Source organism: Anomalospiza imberbis, chromosome 4, assembly GCF_031753505.1.
Source record: "Anomalospiza imberbis isolate Cuckoo-Finch-1a 21T00152 chromosome 4, ASM3175350v1, whole genome shotgun sequence".
Classification (NCBI taxonomy): Eukaryota; Metazoa; Chordata; class Aves; order Passeriformes; family Viduidae; genus Anomalospiza; species Anomalospiza imberbis.
This window is the reverse complement of record NC_089684.1, coordinates 11,763,231-11,785,548: the sequence shown is the minus strand read 5'-3', so window position 1 is coordinate 11,785,548 and position 22,318 is coordinate 11,763,231. Positions and strand designations below refer to the sequence as shown.

General features: G+C 38.0%; 1 long non-coding RNA gene across 1 annotated transcript in view; it reads right to left on the bottom strand.

Annotated features, from left to right (window-relative positions):
* LOC137472229 (uncharacterized) overlaps window positions 1-21,119 on the bottom strand; it is a 39,182-nt gene extending 18,063 nt beyond the window's left edge. The window contains exon 1 of the long non-coding RNA XR_010998079.1: window positions 1,591-21,119. This is a non-coding gene — a long non-coding RNA (uncharacterized lncRNA). The remainder of the gene's footprint in view (window positions 1-1,590) is intronic.
* Window positions 21,120-22,318: the final 1,199 nt, after the last annotated feature.

The following is a 22,318-nucleotide window of genomic DNA, read 5'->3' as shown; positions in this document are numbered from 1 at the left end:
TAGGAAATAAAATCATATCCAACATAATGAATATGTTGTTCCCACCAAAGGCTGAGAACCCCTGTAGCACCTTCACCAACACCAGAATGAAACCACTGGAGGTATGTCCAGAAGTGTCAGGGAGCTTATCAGCTTGTGCATTTTGACTCTTTTTTGCATTATTGTTATTATTATTAAACTTTTCTGCATACATATAATAACTGCATTTGGACCAGTAATGGTTCTAAGAGTAGGCTGTTAAGATTTCAATTACATTAGCAATGAATTTCTGTGTTTATGTGAGGTGTGTCTCATTTCTGCCCACAGAAAAAGTCTGTAGTACAACAGTAGTTGGCATTTCTACTTACACAGGTTTTGAAAAAACAAAAAGAAACAAATGTGAAGGAAAGGTCATCTTCTGCAGAGTAGCTGTATCTAACTAATTATTCAGTAATACTTAATAAAAAAGGGAAAGCAGTTATTCAAATGTTTTGCTTATTCTCACAAATACTTCTGTAACATTGTAGTGTATAAATGAGACTCTCTCTAATTTTGAGAACACTGTATTTTGTTCTCCTTCATGGTATACTGGTTTATTTTCAAGCAAGTTACGAAAAATATCTTCTAAAAACCCTCAGATGCCAGAAAGTTGGTCAGTATGTCAGAAAACCTACTACTCTTGCTACTAAGATTAGCTATTTTTTGTCTAAATATATTTGTTCATCTTTTGTACTCATTTCTTCTAATGCCAAGACTGTTCATTACCCAAAAATTATGTTTGCTACCCATAATGTTTACCATTCTAAAAAAATTGAGAGACTATTATTATACTTCTCAGCCTTTGTTTTGGCAAGCTGGAAAACTTTTTTTTAACTTTCCCATTGATAGAAATCTTATTTTTCCATAAGACCATTAATGCTTCTTTTTACTCATTTCAGTTAAACTCCATCTGCCCAGGACATGAATAAGAACTGATAGTGTTACTACCAATCCTAACTGTTAATCCTTAAGTGTTTGTCTTGTCCTTTGTACAATTAGATTTGCTGTCTAATTACATCATCCTTTAATTCCTTTTGTTCACAGTCCAGCTTCTTTTCCTCCAGCTCTCCACACTTTTTTGAGGATCAGTCAGCAGATGGCAAGTATACATTGAGCAGAAAATTTTAAAAGTGTATTTTTATGCCTTATGAAATCACTAAATCACTTATGAAATTACTAAATATTATCTGTCCCAACCCCAAGCTCAGAGGATCCTGACTTGAAAGCTTCTTTTATTTTAATCATTTTCGAGTAAGTATAACACTTTTTGCTTAATCTATTCCATACATAATTTCCATGTTTTATCTCTCATTTTAACAGTTTCCAATCTTAATCTGACTACTGCTTTCCCATGTGTCACAATGTAAAATGCTTTGTTGAAATCTATACATACGAGTCACCTGCAGTTTCTTTTGACTGACCAATCATCCTTCCAGTCAAAGAAAAGTGCCAGGTCAGCTGGCACTATCAAAATATTCAAGCTCCAACTTTTTTGATAGCCTGCTTTTCAGCTTCTTCTAGAAATCCTAAACAATTAACTTCTTGCAGCTGAAGATCTTGCCTCTCACTGACCTCAAAGCAAACAATTCCGAAGTACAGTATTTGACTTTTCTTCCTATATTATTACTGGCTGAATGGAAAACGATCACCAGCTTTATGCTGATATCTGTATGTCATGGTTTGACACTGGCGCAATGCCAGCGCCCCCATGAAAATGCACTTTCCCAAACTAATTGCTGAGAGATGTGATCAGGAACAGAGCAGAGCAGGCCCAAGCTTAATAACAAAGAGAAAAAACTTTATTAAACTACTACCACTATAAAACACAAACACTAAATCCCGGATGAAGACCTTCCAAAACACTCTTCCTCCTCCCACCTAATTTCCAAACAAACCCACAGTGAGACACCACCCAGGATCCTGATCAAGTTGCCACCCTTCAGATAATCAATACTCAGTCCACCAAGGGAGACAGGAGTCTCTCCTGTGCCACAGACCCCCCAGGAAACACAGCTGCCACCCTTGTGTTTCCATGTCACACATGGCAACCGCCTGGAGAAAATCTGCCATGGTGACACTCTCCTTTCCATGTCACAGTGCTCTCACCACCGTGCATGGACAGACTGCCCATAGGGCTCCTTTAAGGATGCTTTGCCAAGGACCCAAGAAAAACAACAGTTCAGTTTCTCATCTCAGGACTACAGTCCCCCCCATTTCTCCCTGGGGCCGAGGGTCCAACAGCTTCTCCTTTTTGGGACTACAGTCCCCCCCATTTCCCCCTGGGGCCGAGGGTCCAACAGCTTCTCCTTTTTGGGACTACAGTCCCCCCTATTTCCCCCTGGGGCCGAGGGTCCAAGAACAGAGATCTTCTTCTTCCCTTCTTCTTCTCTGAAGACAGAGGGCCTCTCCACACCCTCTTCAGCTTTCCTCTGTTCTCTCCATTCCTCTGTTGGTAGTCACTGCAACAGGTCTCTTGGCCCGCCAACGCATCCCCCTAAATGCAGTAGGAGGAGTAATACTTTACAAAGCCTTCATTTCCCAGGAAAGGGTTAAAAGTTCAGACTCCCTGGACAGCTGAAATCTCTGCCCAGAAGCCAATTCCCAAGGCCAAGGCTGAGCACTTCCCCCTCACCCCCCACTTATTCTCCTCTGCGCCGGCAAAGCTACAGGTGCCATCTGGACTCTCTGCCTCTTCCCTCTGTGGGGGGGAATGACAAAGGCATCTCCGTTTCTCACAACCCTTCCATCCGCAGGAGCTGGCTCGGTTCCAGTCCTTCAGCACCCTCGGCTCACCTCGACCAGGCCACATGGCTTCCCCTCCCCCACCCAGCCTGTGGCCAAGCAGGGGAGGTCTACACTGCACCCTGACCGGAACCAAAGAGATTAAACTCCTGGGACTTCTTGCTTTTAACCCTCTGTGTTCTCAGAGGCATGTCCATACCTTCAGTGGTCACTCCAGGTACCTATATCCAAACCTGACCACTGATTGGTTTGACCCAACTTCCTGAAAAAAATTCACTTCCATGTCAAACCATGACACTGTAATTGAAGGTCTACACCAGTCTGCCAAATCGATAATCTATGCAACTCTATACACAGTTTTTCAACATCAGAAGACTTTAAGCAATGATGAAAAAGCAAAGACAGTAGTTATTTAATGGGCATTTTTGCAACAACAAACTGGAGAAGAGTCTGTCTGTAGATGAAATTGCCGTATCAGCAGTACAGCATCCTTTTCACATCACCTTTTATCACTGCACCCATATCAGAACTGTATGCTTTAAAAATTTCAAGTGAAGAAACCAAATATTTTCCCAAGTTTTTAGCTGACATTCCAAGCACTCATGAGTTTCCTGCCTAGCTGATTTGCTTCATATGTTTACATCAAAAGCTGAAAGGTGCCTGTATGTGCCTGTAAAATAAAGCAGCCCAAACCACTCACCTTCTAAACTGTTAAAGGCAGTCCTAGCACTTACCAGAAATATTTAAAATTATTCCTGGCCTGCACAGAGTTCAGACAGTAGCACAGGATGGAGACCACTATAAAATCTGCAGTTTCCTAGTGGCTGGTAGCCTCATGTTTCTAAGTTTAAAAGTAGCAGTGCAGGCTACTCCATGTCAATTACTTGGTATCAGTACTCAGAAACGTTCCTGGGCATGTCTAACTTATTTGTGTAAGTGTACATACACACAGCCTGGGCCTTTAGCTACTGAGGAAATCTTATAATACAAATTAAAAACCAGATATAAACAGATCCCTTCAACCTTTAATGTAAACAGAACAAGAAATCAGTTTGTAATTCCTTATTTCTCCCTTTGGCCCACTCTGGTAAATTACAGGGATTAAAAGACTGTACCAGGAAGAAATACTTCATGCCATAGGAAGTTGCAGCCCCAAACACTCAAGTACACCCAAACCCCAAATACATTTATAGGTGCTTTATCTAAGAAACTTCACAGAAATTCATATTATGAAAATGTTTCTTTTCACAGCTTCAATTAGAATTATGAAATCATAGAATCAGTAAGGCTGGAAAATATTTTCAGGATCATCAACTCCAACCTCAGGAAGTAGATGTACACCAGAGACCTGACACTTAGATGTCTTAATGGCCCTGGCCAATTTTTTTTTCTGGGGTCAGCTACAGAGTCTACTTCATCTCAGCCCTGGGTGGCAATCATAGAGCAGTACCAGCTCCCAGCTCTACCATACTATGAGTCCTGACCCTGACCTGTGGACTGACTTCCCAGCCTGATCTCCTGTCTGCCTTATCACTACAAACCCAGCAGAAGTCTCAGCTATTGCTTAAGCTTGTCTTCAAGCTCTAGTCTGCCCTGCTTGCTTGATCCAGGTCCTCAGCTGGCCACACTACCCCATTCAGCTTCCCACCCCCTAGGGAGCAGACAGCCCCTGCTGCTCCATGACAGTGTGCATCAGTAAATAATCTCTTGTTAAAGAACAGATTTTGATTTTTTTCAATAATTCTTTTGAAGTTCTGTGACATGTATATTAAGCATTTTCACTGCACAAGGTCAAGGTGGCTACACCAGTCACATCAATCAACCAGGTCAAAATGCAGATTTTCAGCCTAGAAAAAGACCTACTGGAGTTCCTAGTAGGCTGGTTTAGGGAACAGTCTTATTAAATATTTCCACTCATGGCATTGGCTGGAGGAATAGATATGTGCTGAAGAGTTTGACTAGTGGCACAGAGTGGACAAGGATACAAAGGAATATGCTGGTGAAAAATAGAACCTGAAAAACTGGAGTAGTAAAAGTTGAATCAGATCTAACACAACCAAACACAAGCAGAAGAAGATAGAAGCTTTCCAAATGACCTTCTACTATAAGCATAGATAATAACATCAGTTGAATATGCAAAAGGAGAGACCTTAACTGATTAGTCCAATGTCTGGTGGCTGCACAGAAACTTTATGAAATGTCTTTTCAGAATAAAAACATGAACAAGAGTAGCCTAACTCTGTTGTGACCAGAGTGCACTTAGGTGAATTCCAACAATTAATTCTCCATCTGTATTAAAACATGAGACTGTTCTCATCACAGCACTGATCATTTTACACTACACCCAGTTTGAGATGGGTTTTTTGCTGCATAAGAAGCATTTAGCTCACTCCCCTCATTGACGGCACGAGAGCACTAATCAAAACTACTGGTAAAATACATTCTTTATTAACAGTCATTGCTATGGCTTGTTTGAGAAGTGGTAAGCTAGTCACTTTTCTATCCTGTCCTATGCTTACTAAATACAAGCTTATGAAAGGAAGTTTCAAGGGCAACCTGAATTTATTTGTGTTTTCTGGTCTGGCCTTTTTACCCCCTCCCTTCATTTAGTCCATCAATAAAACAGTTGTTTTATGGCTGACTCATTCTATTTCCAGCAGGTACACTCCAGACTCACTGTAAGGCTTTTCATTTCAAAAATATTTTTTGACACAACATCACTATGTTACCATCTGCCTGAGTGACAAATCCCAGATAAACAGCTTCACTGGGACACACTCTGTCCCTATACATGCAATCTATGCTAAACTTCTAGAGGCAGATTTAAATACCTTCAGCCCAAAACCAAACACTATAGCTTGTACTGTATGGAATACATTGAAAAGTTATACTAGAATATACAGTATGAGAAGGCCAATACAGAGAAAGGAAAGTGAAAAACAGATAATGGCTTTTAGTATTTCTTAAGAAGAACAAAAAAACCCAGGCAGCCTACAATCCAAGCCATGCTGCTTTTTCCATCTTACAATGGATGTCATAACAACCTGCAAAGAAGCAACAGGAATGAAAGAAGTGAGTCCTCTCCCTTGGCGGCAGGCTAGGAGTCTGAATGTGTTCTCTACTTCATAGCAAACGCTGAAAGAGCAAAGGTCCTTTACTGCCATCATCTGGCATAAATGAAACCAGAAAAAGAAACTTTTCAAGCAATACAGTCAAAACTCATTATGATGTGCTGTTATGCAGATACAATGACAACATAGCCAGAGACTCTCATGAGACTAGTCGGAAAAGCAGTGAAACTAGAAAACAATGTCTCTCAAGAGAAATACATGTACCTTCATTCAAGATCTGCACAATGAAACCAAGTACGATCTCTGCAAAACACAGGTACCATTTCACACCCTAGAAGAGCCAGGGCTTACAGAAGGACCTGTAGAATTAAACCTGAACTTACCAAGTTGATAAGAAAATAAATTAAGACTCCAGAAGATTTATGATAAAGAACATCAGAAAGGAAAGCAGAATAATCAGGTGTATCAGACAAAAAGGCAGTGGTTCTGTAAAATCTCCATTTGTTGATTATAGTAAAGTTTAGTTAAATATTATCAGCTTTCTCTGTGTTCCACACTGACACTAAAATACATGCAGATGGTGTTTGGAGAGAGGACTCAACATAGTGTTCTAATCTACAAATGTATGCAATTTGTCAGTTCTTCAGTAAATCCCATATAGAAATATATCTTACAGCTTGGTGTGACACACATTGCTACAGCTGAAGCCAACAAAGGAATGAAAGAGACCACAGTCACTGAATGCCCCTCATCCTCCACTGCATAATCTTTCAGGATCAGGCTCAGCTGCTAAATATTGAAGATACACTAAAAAACTAGTAAGAGCTTCCCTACTTTAACAGGACCCTCAAAGCATTTTTGGGTCAGAAACAAAGATTAATCTACTAACTTCATATCACTTCTCAGAGATTTCTGTATCCTCTTCAACTCATGCAATGATTTAGTTCTAAAAAATACCCATATGATGTGTGGACCAGCACTCTATTGCTTGCTGTTTACATATATCATTAAGGAGTTTTAAAACTCTCAAAATAACATGGGAAAAAACATCCATAATTCTTTCAATTAAGTTTGTGCTGTCAGAAGAGAAATATTTTTATAGCTTGATGTTTAATATTAGTTGTTTCATATTCAATAAGGTAAAGGAAAATTACACTAAATATTTTGATAATGCATTTCGAAGTCTGAAAGAATGAAAATTCAGAAAAGCTGCAAATTGGAAGAGTAAAAAACTCAAAATACTGATGTAATACATTTCTTCATTTATTTAAGTACATATTAGCAAGAGAGGAAAGATGCATAATAACTGTCACTTTTGTATTTCTTGAACACCTGGCAAAACTGTCAGCTGAGGCTTTGATTTGGACAAGCAGTAAACAGGTTACTGGCCTGTATTCACTCAAGTTTTCTGGATGCAATACTAGTTAAAAACCTAGGCATAAAATTACTTGGTATAGCTATTTAGGGCTCTTTCATATGTGATACCTATTCCTAATATTTTTTGTCTCTTTTCAAATATAGTCAAAAACAGAAGTGAAGAACAAAAAATGAAAATCAAAGCAAAATGTACAGGCTCAATTCAAGTTTTAATCAAATCCTTGGGTCCACTTTTTGAAAATAATTCTTAGCTGTAACATCTATCCCAGATCAAAAGTAACAGGCTTCTCTGACAGAAAACCCAGAATAATAAAGATATATCATGAGGGAAATGACAATATGAAACATAAGAATAGAAAAGGAACACTGTAAAGCTGGAAGTAAATAGTTCATGCTTTACACAGAGGCCAACTCATGGCAGCACCCTTGAAATGGCGCTCTCCTGAGGAGCTGTGCTACGCTGCAAACTCACTGCTTGCACATACAAATATTTCCAAATGCACTTTTGAACATTTACTTGGGAAAAGCCATTTAACATTTTTGCCATGACCAACTATCAAATACAGGAATTTGTCCCAAAAGAGAATCTGCAGTGAAGGCAAATTTTGAAAATAAACTAAGATGCCATTAACAATTGTAATTGTAGTAATTGAGATTAACTATGAAAACCAGCAGAAGCAAAAACATCAGCATAAGCACTAGCTTCAGTTTTGCATGCATTTCCTTAGCTTATAAAAAAAGCAAAGCACCTAAGGGAAGAATTTCAAAATGTGCTCAAAACTATATAAGCCCATATCCCAGTGGAAGTCAGATTTAAGGAAGGTTATTATGATATTTATATAGAATTTTGTTAAAAGTCCTGTTGGACCAACAGGAATAAATTTCCCATCTTGGCTTTGTCACATATACATAGAAGCAAAGAATCATGGAACAATGCAGGTTGGAAGATACTTTTGGAAATCATTTCACTCAAGCCCCTGTTCAAAGCAGAGTCACTTCTGAAGATAGAGCAGGTTGCTCAGGGTATTATCCAGCCAAGATTTGCAAAGCGCCAAGGGTGAGTATTCTGCATGCTCTGCAGGTAACTTCTTTCACCTCTGGCAGGTTATTCAAACAATCTGACTGCCATCTGTAAACAGGAGTAAGGACACAATCTTACTTTAGTTTTACAGGAAAAAAAATCAGTGCCTATGACACATACATTAGATCTACATAAACACATAATGTGTCCAATTCTCATGCATTCAAATATCTCCCTACTAATATTTCAGAACCTGGAAACAATTTGAAAAGGTCATTGATATCATACTTCTGTAAAACAATTCTGTTTTAGAGATCCATTTTGGAATATTTTTGAATAGAACAATATTTAAAATTATAGAAGAAACTGGAATCATCTGCCTTATGAAGATCTACAATACATTCTTATTTTCTCAACAAGGTCACAAAAGCTTCTTGAGAGGAGCTGTCCATTACCTTGTTTTTACACAGCACACTGAACAACAAGTTTTTCCACTTTTCTGTCTTATTTCCATTTTAGTTCAGGTCTTTTAGAGCTGCTATAAACCAAAGTTGTAATAGTATATTTTAATAAACCCATTCTGACTTTATAGGCAATTGTTTTTGCTATAGAGCCACCCTCCCTCAATTCAAGCACTGCCAAGCAACAACTTCAGTCTAAACCACTTCCTGATACATTTTCTGTAGATGAAGTTAATAGCCCTGAGCCATTGCCTCAGGCCATCAACTTTCTCCATCAGTCATTAATCCCCTGAAATTGCCCAGAGCCTCAATTGTTATTGCTTAAACAGACTAAATTAGATTTTGAACAAACAGAGCAAATGAAGGGCAATGTCAGGAAACAGAATTCAGTAAAAATTAAAGATGATTTTGGGGAGCATATAATAGGTCTGGATCAGTTCAAGGGCTACAAGGACTTGACCACAAGATCTTCTCTGGTTACTGAGGAGAAGACCAGAAGAACAGGGAGTTTAACTTCAATAGTATTTAGGTCAGATGTTTAATGCTATAAGCTCTCACTTCTGTCACAGAATCAGGCCATAAAAGATGCCTGTGAAGTCAAAACAATGACAACAAAATATAGTTGCGGAACATTTTTACTTATTTTGGGGTAGATAAAGCATTTCAATCACACTGTCACAATTCTACAGATATCGGGAATACTTCTTTCTAGACTTTCCAAAGAGAAAACGTATTTGGGAGCTAAATTTGAGAGATTTTGTTTGCCCCTCCCACCACACACACACAAAGGAAAGCATATTGCTTTTCAATGTTACAAATTATATCTATGAATCCTTGTAAAATTTGTTGTTTCCTTCCCCCTCTCATGCTCCCCACCCCATTAATTAGTCATTTCTATTGCCACCAAGCAGTTATAATCAACATTCCTAACCAAGGAACAAGAGCATTACTTGCCAGCTGTCTTTGGTTTAGTTCATTTTTCCAAATGGCATAGTCAGCTAATCATACCTGGCCCATAGAGGATTCCTGCAAAGGTGAATCCCCCTTTCTACAAAACCAGTTGAGGTTGCACCACTAACATCCTCCCTTCCAGCTCCTGGGGAATTCATACATGAGTGGACATTGCAGCAGCATATGGGCTAGCGAGGCTAAATGAACCAGAAGCAACTGAAACACAGTACAAATATTTAACAACAAGAAAGCAAAAGTGGAGTACAACTTTCATAAGCCTAAGCTAAACAAGACTTCCCTGGTTACAGGTTATTATATACCTGTGCAGCTCTCAGAGTAACAGAGTAGAACTGCAGCAACTGAGAAGCTGTATACACCGATAATAAACTGGGGTTGTAGAAGTAAAAAACACAACATGTAACATCTGCAGAAAATGTCAATGTCATCATTTTATAGACCATGAAGTAACCAGTGAAATATGGAAGTTAGATAATGCCAAATAATTGGGTGAGCAGGGCTTAATGAGGCCTCAGGTTGGTTACTTCAGTCCATACAAGGAAACTAGCAGCACAAAGAACAAATTTTCACCCAAATTCAGTATTTCCCATGTGTTTCAAAAATGCTGTGCGAGTAAACTTCCTTGCTATTGCATGGTCTCTGCTGGAGCTCCTACATGCTGCTAGTGTACCAATAAATTGGTATATTACACAAGTAGATCCACTGGCTACCACTACAAGGTAAGCAGATATTAGGCTGAAAGATTTGTATTTTCTTTTAATCAATACATGATTTTTGTTAGTGATACCCACTTTCACAGCTTTCCAATGCAGTGTAACAGCACAGGAACAATGTGCAGGCATTGGTCACACGTGATCCAGATTGCAAAAAACAGCTCATTATCTTTTGTAAGCATCACAGATTGTGCCTGCCATGGAACCTGGCAGATAGGATACTTTTATCCTCAGTTCCACTTTTGTTTCAGATAAATAATTGCAGCAAATGGAGACCCTTAACCCATTCTGCCAGTATATCCCAACATTTTTACTTCTTACTCAGCTATTTAGATCTCAGTAAGGTCATACACTTGGTTTAAAATCTATCACTATCTATTGGGTCTCTTATTAAGCTGGTATTGTACACCAACTAATGCACAGACAAAAATATATTAAAAACTACATATATATAGCAAAATATTTTAATCTCCTTTGACTTCTGCCTTATTTTGGACAACATGCTTATGATCAAAACATACAGCAGTTCAAATTATCTTTTTACTTTAAGTTTTCTTTTTGTTCCTTTTGTTTCTGTTGCAAATAAAGATTTGTCAAGGTAATCACTTTTACTCTGCTGCTACTATTTGCTAATTCAGACCAGATAAAAATACCTATGTTCCCAGAGAAAATGAATGGTGCACTGAGTAAAGGTAAGCCAAACACAGATGACCAGCTCTTCACCTGTGCCAAGGAAATAGGGATTAGCTGTTAAGTGCCATGTACAGCCCAACTGGTCTCTATCCTTCAGCACTTTCTGGAGCAGTGTTCACAAGTTGCAGTCAGAACTAGCTACCGTTTTGGGAAGCAGCCTCCCACATCAGCAAGAGCCCCTACCCCAGCCCCTCCTGGCAGCATCAGAAAAACATCTGCCTGGGCTCCTTACAGAAGTCTTATGGACAGTTTCCATCTGGAAGGCTGCTCCCTCACTCAGCAGTCACCCAAGAGACACAAAAGCTGCTGCTGGGAGACACAAGCATTCTCCTGTGGTTATGCAAGTGCAGGTGTAGTAGTTTTTTATGAAGGGCACTGGAGAGGAACAGGCCTGCCTGAGAGCAAGACAAGGGAAACTATTCCTCAGTCTTTGAAGACCCTCTGAGCACTCCCAGCTCACCTTCCTTACCAAGAATCTTCACCAGCAATCTCTGGCCATCCACCATGACCCACTGGCCAGTTTAACATCTCAGCATTACATCTGAGCTTCACAGATGCCCTCATGCTCTTCTAGCAGACCCTCAGAACCCCTATGAGTCTCTTCCTAGTCCTCCATGTCAGCCTCCCAAAGCTTCCTCTGTTCCTCAGCCCCAAATTCTCTTTAAGTGAGAATATAATTGTTGCATTTCAATAAAACAGCAGAAAAATATATGGGAAAAAAAATCAAAGAATCTGACAAAAAAAAAAGCCTGCTATATTCTTGGCCTACTTTTGCACTCTTTTCTAAGCACTTACTATTGGCCAATCTCAGAGTCAGGAAACAGATGTACTATAGGTCTGATATGCTTTTAAAGTCATGGTCAAAAAACAAATGAGTGGTGTTCAAAATTTTTATAATCAGACATCTTTCTTCAGTAATTATTCTGTCATTTTGCTTGGTGTTGCCAGAACTACTGATCCTGTAAGTTTGACTCCCAAAATAGTTGTCATGGTAATCAAGGGGAGCTTGCAAGTTATTTATTCAGGTATTCTAGATGTACGTGTTACATAAGTAAACAAAGACAAGGAATTCTATGAAACGGAGTAGCTAAATTAGTCTCCGAAGAAGCAATATGTACAGTTTTTAAGTGCTCACTCGAAACAAATGGCTTTGAGCTCTCTTTTGTTTAGGCCCAGATAAAAAGAGTCACTGTGGCTTTATTAAACTTGTGCTGGAGGATCTCAAGTTTTCTGATTATGTTCTCTTGCAAAACTTTCTACCAATTTGAAAGTCTCTATCATTTTAGAGTTCTTCTAATCCAGATGCAGAAAATTCCTCAGACCAACAATCTCCAAATTAAAACAGGGCAAGGGCAGCCATTGTATCTATTTGCCCATGGGGATTTATACCTCATTAATCAATATAGATTGCATGCAAATCATTAAGAGCTAAAGTAAATCCCTATATCCACTTTTTTTTTGTATTTACTGACTTCTCTTTTTTCAAACTCCTGATTAGGTAGAGGTATCAGAAGATTACATCACCTCTTCATTACTGCATAAGAGAGAGACCAATTAGAATCCCACCTACTACATTTATAGCAGCTCTACTTAACATTTTAGCTACTTAAGATTAGGTTCTCAGTTCAATGGCATCTCATCATAGTTTTAAGATATTTCTATGTTATAAGAGTTCTGCTCAAACTTTTTACTTACATAGGAAACAATATTTTCTTTCAAAATTACTATTTGCCATATGCTTCTGTATTTTAAGCTTCAAAACCTGTTGGTTACAGACTCAAAACTTCAGTTTTTTGCTGCTTTAAGGTTTTTTGATTAAGGTTGTGTTTTGGTTTGGGTATTTTTAACCAAGTAATTAATTTGTGGTAGCCAAGTTTTTAAGAAGGGTGATTCATCTACCTTTTGTAAAGATGCTCCTGCCAAGATTTGAAGCAAGATGTTACAAGTGTAGGAACTTTGAAAAATCAAGATACCTAATTAGGCATGAAAATGAGATTTGGGAACTATATGTCATGCATTTCAGTTCTGAAATCCTGGAAAGACAATTCACTAGTATATCAAATTAACTTCATATCAGTGTTCTGTTTCATGATAACATTAAGATCTTCAGAAATATTTCTTTGAGAAGCATAAATGAAAGCAGAGGAAAAAAAACCCACAGGGTTTTACATTTTCAATTAGACCCATGTGAGCTGCTCTCACTTCAAAATTTTAGGATATTAATACCCAGAATTCTGCCTTAGTCTATCAGGTAAGGTTTCAAGTGACATATCTCTACATTGAAAGGATACACATGCAATGGATGTTGAAATTTATTGCTATTTCTTCATCAAACACCATTTGGAATGCTTATTGGAATATTTGGAATACAAAAAAGTATTTTGGATCTTTGAATATTTCTTCTCATCCTACTCAGACACTCTAGAATTATAAGAAAAATACAGAGACAGTTGGCACAGTAGGTTTGGGTCTGTTTGCATGTTGGCTGATGTCCTAATTCTTTAGTTTTTCCCCCAAAATCCAATGAAAGTACTATCTTACTCCCAAGGAAGATGTCATTTGCTCTGTTGGATTTTTCACTTCCTTACCTTCCAACTATACTTGCACAAATAAAGAAACACCCCATATCTGGAAAGGAAAAAAAACCCCACAAACCTATCTGCCAGCTCCTTAAGAGGCATTTTCTTCTTTTCTTTACCTTCTCTTCTTTCCAGTACTGGTAACAGTGGAAATACAGCCTATAGCTATAGCTAAGGACTCAATCTTGGGAACAGAATTACAAGCCCACAGTGTCATTTCCCCTCAAGACACATAATGAAGCATTCATTTCTGTTGCCTACACTTCTCTCTTTTCATATACTAAGAAGTGGGATGTTAACAGAATAGGGAAGAAGCTTTATCCTCCTTTCCAATACTTACTGTTCATAATTAAATAGTTGTGGGAGGACAAAGACAATATTTGTCACATGTTGCACTTCAACCTTCAAGAATTCAGCAGCTTCCATTTACCCTTTCTGAACACACAAGCATTGCCAGAATAACTCCAATGAACTACTCCACATTAACTAGCAATTATTTAATAAACAGGCTGATGGATCATTTTTGATAATTTTCTTCTAAAGCATTGCCCAGATGATCACAAAGTGCATATTATTATAAAACCACTTTAACTTCACATACAGGACATATCACTCTAAATATTTAGGCAGATTTTTACAGCATTATTAACAGAGATTAACAGCAGGTCCAAACCCTGTATTTTTAGGAATCTGCTGAACTGCACACAAAACAGCATGTGTTTCTGCACAGTTGCACTGGTTTGGAAGCTGCTGCTCTGCAAGTACCTGCTATTCAGGTGTTTATTTTTCCACAGTTCTGTTCCAAAGCCAGTAAGGATGTATCCTCCTATCAGCTAGCCAAATTTAAGACACATTCATTAGAACTAGATTGGCATGAGTTGAAAATAATTATTTTAAAAAAATTTAAAAATAAGAAAATAAAACTATAGGATGGCTATGTTAAACATGCTACTTTCCTAACTACTGTACCTGGTTAAACCTGAAAGGAAATTCTTTTACTGAGAAAACTCTGTTTAATGAAAAATATTTAGGTATATTTATGTATTTTATTTTCCTAAGATCTGACAACATACCAAATTCCCCTGGACTGTAGCATACTTAAGTGTTGCTTTTAAATGATCAGCATGTCTGTTCCTGCACAAACAAGAGTATTTTAAAGACCAAGTAATAATGTCTCTGGGCCTTTTACCCTCAAACTTTAAGAACCATTCCATTGTAGAAGAAGCCAAATATAAATAATTATGAAATTTAAAAGAAAGTTCAGAGTATCTCAATTCTTCTGCTATTCTAAATCCTATTTAGCTATTTCAAAATGCTTCTCTATAGAATAACTGACAAAAGGACTTAGATACAGTGGTAATCTTATTCATCACAAATATGTAGATATGATTTCAGAACTGTATTTCTAAGTCAGTTGTTTTGTAGTAGGTCATGTAAGGAGCTCTCATAGGGAGTTTTGTCAGCAGCACAAACCCTGATGATAACTACATCAATAAATAAGGAAGATGAGAAGGACAGATTTGCATGAAAGAAATTTAATTTTAATATTGTGCCATGTTTAAGTGCCATACTCTTTCTGCATTCATGAAATAATGCTGGTGGGGGCTGGGTTTGAACTGCATTTCTGAGAATTCATAGCAGCTGAAAAATTTTGGAATGATATGGGAGATCTGCATGAAGGCTCACAGAGCAGCAGATGATCCCTCCTGTGCCAGAAAGCACCAGTTTTCTACACTGTCAACTGCTAATTGGGGTGCTGAGAATGGTGCCTGTCCTCACCTGGAAAAGGCTGAGCAACTTACTTCAACTGGAACTGGCTGCATCTCCTTAAAAATAGTTCCTGAGTTCACAGTCATGATCTCTGATAGTAGGAAGATCCTGGCTACAAGTGATCTGCACAAGGCACATAGTCCATTGCCAAATTTCCAATAATGGGGATTTGTAACCATGACAGTCTTCAAAAAAGATCCCAGTGAAGCTAATTGAACATGGGTGCCAACACCATCTTTCCCTCTTTAACTTATACCATGGTGGTATATTTGTCTTATCACAGAAGAATGAGTGAGTCAGGTAAGCAGTTTGTTAGAACTCTATGAAGCTGACTATTGTATCTTCAGAGAGTTCTAACAAACTGCCAGACAAGCTGAAAAGCTTGCACTAATTGAGGCACAACAAAAGAGTTAATTCATAAGATTTCATGATTAAGGGCAGAACTAACAGCTGGACTGAAGACTTGTATTGTCCTGTGATTTCCCATTGCCTAATCATTGCTGGGGAACAAAAATGAAAATCCATTCTAGGACTGGAAACAAAGCTCATGTTTTACAGATTGACCAAGAAACAGCAAGATTCACTAAGCTGTTGGTTTTTTGCACACATTTCCAGGTAAAGCGAGTGGAGGGTCAGCAGAAAGTACTTTGACAACAGAAGCAGGGAGGGTGGGTAGAATTTCACAGGTAATGCCAGCCTTGTGATACAAAAGTGCATTTAGATTGTCATCCTCCTGAAGAGGAAAACACTGCAACAAATAACTAAAAATAAATAAAGCAAACAAATAAGTTTGTAAAATATATTCTGAAATGTGTTTGTTTGCTTCACAACCATTTTCATTGCAGAAATGTTTTCATCTTCACATGAATAGGATGAAATAAAACTATTATTTCATGGTGAAACCTTGTCTAATAACAATTTATTCTCAGTAATCTAATTAATAGACTATATAGTACTTCTCAAACAACATTACAGAAGTTGTATTGCTCTTGCAGCACCCCATATCCTGATCAGGCCCAGGGGATACAAGGGTGTGTGCTGTAATCCTTCCTCTGCAATCCTTGCTGTCAGCTCCTCACCACCTACAGTCTTGGTGGTCAGCTGCCTAACAAAGTCAATGCCTACCTTTGACTACACACAGTTGCCTCACCTTAACTCAGACTGCTTTTCACTTTTGAGTTGAAAGTAAAATCAGCAAAGATGCCCAAAAGTACCAACCCAAAAGGGAAAAGAAGTTCTCCCAACAAGAAAACAGAGGAGAGCAAGAGAAGCCCAAATCAACACCAGCCAATGTTACATTACTGTTCTGGATACTTACTTTACTAACAACTAGATGCATTATCAAACACAACTATTCCTCCTACCAAGGCAAGATAAGACCTGTGCCAGGCAGACAAAAGCCACTTCAGTGGCCCCAGGCAAGCTGGTGCAAATTATACCTCTGGCTTTAGATCACCTTCAGTGGTGTTTGTTTAAACTTTTTTTCATTACAAAATTCCAATACAATAAAGATACCCATCCAACTTAATATCTTGAAAAACCTGTGGATCATTATTAAAACAGAAAAGACTTCTCAGATACTTTATCTTTTATGACCTGGCTTCAGAAGTACTACAAAACAGGGTTGCCATTCTGTCTTTAGCCTTCATTACGAGAAAACAAAAGTGACTCTCTGATGAGCCATTTAGAAATGTGAATGTGCTGAGAACAAATATTCACTCGGAAGCAAAAATCAAGATAACAGACCTTAGCCTAAATAAAAAAAAAATCAGCACAAGGGTCAGCAATTTTTACACCTGTGAGGAAAATTAATGGATTAATTAATAGAAGGGCTTGAGCAAACCTGAGTTTCAATCAGAGACTTGTTTCATAGAATTCCTAATGTTTTCAGTTTTTTTTTTCTGAGGAAAGAGGAGCCTTAAGAAAGCATGGGCCTATTATAAGCCATAGGAAGATCAAATCCATTATGTTGGTTGGTAATGACCAACAGTAAATTGTTAATTAAGATCAACATAGTTTTTCTGATGTTTTACTCCTGGGATTATCAATGTCCACAATGTCCTCAAATCTCCTTTTTGCCAAATTTAATAAGTTATAAGGATTCACCAGGCAGTATCTAGAAATATTATTATACAAAATGATATCTGAAGTGCTGTTCAGCAATGCAAATCTTAATGCATTTTGTCTAACATGCTGTCCTACATCTACTAGATAGACCCTTGTCAGTTATCATGCAAGTATGAAGCAAATTTTAATTGTCCATGCCACAATTATTTTTCAGCATCTTCTTCCTAAATGCTTTTGAAAACCATAATACCTCTTTTGTTATAAAAGAATCAGAGAATCATAGACTAATAGAATAATTTAGGGAAGGCCTTTAAGGTCATCAAGTCAAACTGGCAACTCCAACAAGCCATTTCCCTAAGCACCACAACGATGTGTATTTATAGCCAAGCCATGAGCAGCCAGTTTCTGCAGGAGAATGCTGTGGGAAATGTGTCAATAGCTTTTACTAATGTCAAGTTAGACAACATCCACAGCCTTTCCCTCATCCACTAAGTGAGTCACCCTGTCACAGAAGATGATCAAGCAGGACCTGCCTTTCATAAACACATGCTAGCTGGGCCTGATCACCTGTTTGCTATGTATGCACTGCATGATGTCATTCAAAATTATCTGCCCCATGACCTTCCCCAGCTCCAAGGACAGGCCTGCAGTTCTATGGTTCCTTGTGCCTTTGCTGCCTCATGGATCTCCATCCACTGAGACAGCAAACCCAAGGACCTTGCTAGCACACCATTCCCCAAACTTTGGCATGCTGCACACACACACCCCTCTAGTGAGCCTTGTTTTATCCTTTTTCTCCCTTCAAATCTTTTAAAGCTCTTCCAATGAACTTTTTTTTCCAATGCTAACTCCTAAGCTAGTGGTACCCCACCTGTTACCTGCAGGCTTAGTGTGCATAAACTGACCCATGATAAAAAGCCCCAAAATTCTGTCTGTGACAACAGGCTCAAAGCCAGGTATTGATCTGCTGGCTCTTCCTGTTGTCTCCATCCTCGACTGCACGTGGAAGGAGAGAGGAGGGCACTAGTTGTTCTCCTGGTCCCTTAACCAGTTGTCCCAAGGCCCTCAAGTCTCTCTTTATTGTCCTCAGACCTGTTCTTGTTATCATGGATAATAATCTCAAGGCCATTCACATCTATATCCTGGGCCCCAGGGAGCCAGCAGACTTGCCTGTCTGCATATAGGGCCCTCTGTTCCCCTCAGAAGGGAGTCTCCTTTGACCATGACTGATCTCTTATGGAAGCAGTTTTGAAGCAGGGTATAGGGCAACTTTGGCACCTCCAAGCTGAACGAACTATAGTCCTTGTTAACCATCATTATTGCTCAGTTCTGCTCACAGATCCTCATACCTATTATGCCAGGGCTCCTGGGAAAGTGGCTAAGGCATTCATCCCAATAGCACTATTACTTAGTCAAAGTCCTCACAGAGCTCAAAATTTCATTCTTTCTTCTCATGTTAGAGGAACAGCCTAAACCCAGATGAGTATTAGCTTGTTTTTTCTTTAAAATCTAACAGTACTTGTATCAACTGAATGTTTCTGCTTTTGCTTGGTAGTATGTCAGCAGATTCATTTGGCCAGTAACTCTCCTGTGCCCACATTTGCTACATACACCTCCCAGCCTTAACCACCAGCACAAAGCTACAGAGGCTCACAGTCTTCTAATAATTTGTGTCATCATCATCAACTGGAATTACTAATCCCACTGTATGCTGAAAAGCAGGAGTATTTTTTAAGGATGCGAAGTCACTTCTTTGTGTCCCTGCCTGGATTTTATGCTTTGTCAAGAAAAGTTAACCCATGACTCTTAGACTAGGGCCAGAGAAACATGGAAACATTTTTAATCAAAATTTTGGTCATTTGAGATTCAAAGAAAAACAAACTATCAGGAGTATAAACACAAGGCTGTACTCAAATTATAGTCTCTTCTGTGAAATTTTCAGTCAGTCAGCAATGAGGAAAATATCAGATCGTGGATATTGAAAACAAACTATAATATTCAAGGCTGAAATGTTTCAATGAGTCATCTGTACAACATTTGGAAGCAGTACACAATAGAAAAGAGGGGGAAAAGCAGAATAGAGAAAAAGATTTGCTGACTAGAGTTTTGATGACAGATTTTGCAGAATTGGGACTGAATGTTACTGAAGTGACTAATTACCTTTTTATTAGAGATTTTGCACAACATCAAGAAAATGCAAAGACACTTACTCAGTAGGTTTCTTCTTGATAGATAAATAAAAGGATTTGTGTATTTTTTTAAACCCTCAAAAGATGTCAAGTGTAAAGGAATAACTATGAAATACTGATTAAATATATCTGGAAAATAAGTTTCCAAGCATCATGCAGTAATGGCTATTCTTTGTAAAGAGACGGTTATCAGGAACATATAACTTGTTTTGACAAAAATGTAATGGCTTTGAAAGAGCAAGAAAGAAGTATAATCCAAGCTGTGCAAATTTCTACGAGATAAAAATTCTGTACAGCAGTGTACAGCTTCAGGCTTAAATATAAGATTCTACATACAGAGGACAATGAAAATTGCATTTGGGTGTACATAAATTCTGCAGTCTGGAGGCCTTCACCTTTGACAGCATGCAAAAATTAATGTGATCTTTCAATACAGAGATCAAATCATAAGTGAAGCCTCCATTTGTCTCTGAACAATAAAATAAAGGGTACACATACCTTCTTTGCCATGGAGATATTGGAAATCAAGCTTACACTCCTGTCAGCCTAATGTAGTATTTCCTGCCTCTGACTTTAAGTTATTCATACTCACAGAATAACATATTGCATACAAGATAAAGACACACGTACCAGTTCTTACTTAATGCTCTTCATGAAGAGCATCTAAGGAGTTCTATAGAAGGTAATGTTATACCTACTTTTGGAGGGAAGATGGAGACAGGGCAGTTAGCTTTCCTATGGAGCCTCAGCCCATTGGTTGCATATCTAAGAACACAAACCAAGTATCCCAAAGTCCTCTTGGGGGCTTTTTTGTCTTTCTCACAACACTGAAAATTATGACCAAACTATAGAAATCATAACTTCAGATTATCACAGAAAAGAGCCATGTTCTCAACATTGGGGAGCAGTTTAAGATGATTCTTTCTTTTCATGGCCAACTTTGAAAAGTTGGGCTTATGTTACAGGCTATGTCTCTAAGCTTTCTTCCCTAGGCATTGTAGATACAAATAATTACATTTTTCAGATGAAAGTGCATATGCTAGTGCCAACCTTACTCCAGTTACTAGGGTGACAAGAATACACTCACAAAATGCATGAGCCAGATAAAATCAGCTCCTGTTTATACATGAGTTCTGACAATCAGCATTGGCAAAGAATTTAAAACCAGATGACTGGCAGTGGGCTATTAGACAGCATTAATTTTACTTTTTCTTCTCCTGTATGCACTACATCTCACTTGCATCCTTTTGACTTCACTTTCTAGCAGAAAATTGTTCTAGCTTAATTGTGGAAGTTATTATCATTCCTTCCTTCAGACTCAAGCATCCAAATAAATGAAACTTCAACACTGTTTAGCATCAAGCAGCTTCCAGTCTCCAAGGCTAATAGAACAGCTAGGATTAAAAGTGGTAAGAGTAGGCTTAACTATCTGGAATAATGTAGGCAAAATATCATGTCATTTTTATGTGAAGCAATTAGATAGTGAAAAAATAATATCAAGCCTTACATTGAACTAATTAAGGCTAAAGTTATAGCATCATATCAAAGCTTTATTAAACTAATCTTTGGAAAACAACTTGCAAATTCATTCACTCTATCAATAACACTTAAGTCACAGCAGTTGCAGTTCTGCTGTAAACAAGTTGCTAATTGTATTTCTCAGTCTGTATGGTGAGAGACATGCTAATGGATTTAAGCATGTCATTACAACAGAAGAGTCCCTCGCAAGAAACGAAAGCTCACAAACAAGCTACTCTCTCCAGCTGAATCGGTTGTGCCACATACACACCCACAGCCACTTTGCTTCTTCCTGCGATTGCATGGGACAGGAGCAAAATCCATTGTCAGTACAAACATACAGTAGAGAGGTGTTCCATCATCTGCAAGATCAAGTGCTTGCATAATGGAAACAGTGCTTTAATTTGACAGCATACAAGAAATCATACATTCATTATGATTTCTACAAGTGTCCCTGTAAATTAGTGGTCTATAATAACTAATTAATTGAATACCTGGATTTCGGCATAATTCCCAACACGTGATAGGATTTAACGACATTTAAATCAGGACTAACGTAGAAAGAGCAACATCTTCCAAACATATCTGGGCTTAACAAATTGCCCAAATTCACAATATTATATTTTATTTGTATACACTTCATTTAAAAGTAATCTGCTATGGGAACACAGTGAGCATTTCATTGTATAGCTAAAGTAATTCTTAAATGCTCTTCATAAAAACATCAGATCCTTCAAGTGCTTTCAGTAAATTATATATGTATAATTAGCTGATTTATTTTTGAAACTGTTATTGGATAAGTAACATGTCTACAATTCATATGCCATGAAATTAATAAAACCAGTAATAAAATACTCTGTTAATCAGAACTAAAAGTTCATACTTGTATTTTCATAAAACCATATTAAATCTAAACTGGAATACCATTGTATGAAAAATGCTATGAAACACTGCTGCCATCTACACAATTTAGTATTGAAGAAATTTGGTATCTGTTTCCCTTTCATTTTGCAGGAATATTTTAGGCAGCAGCTTTAAGAACATCACTGCTGGGATAAGTATGCAGTTTATTTAATTTATTATTTTTTCCTTTTTATGTATCTTTTCTCAAAGGAATGCCTTTTTATTCT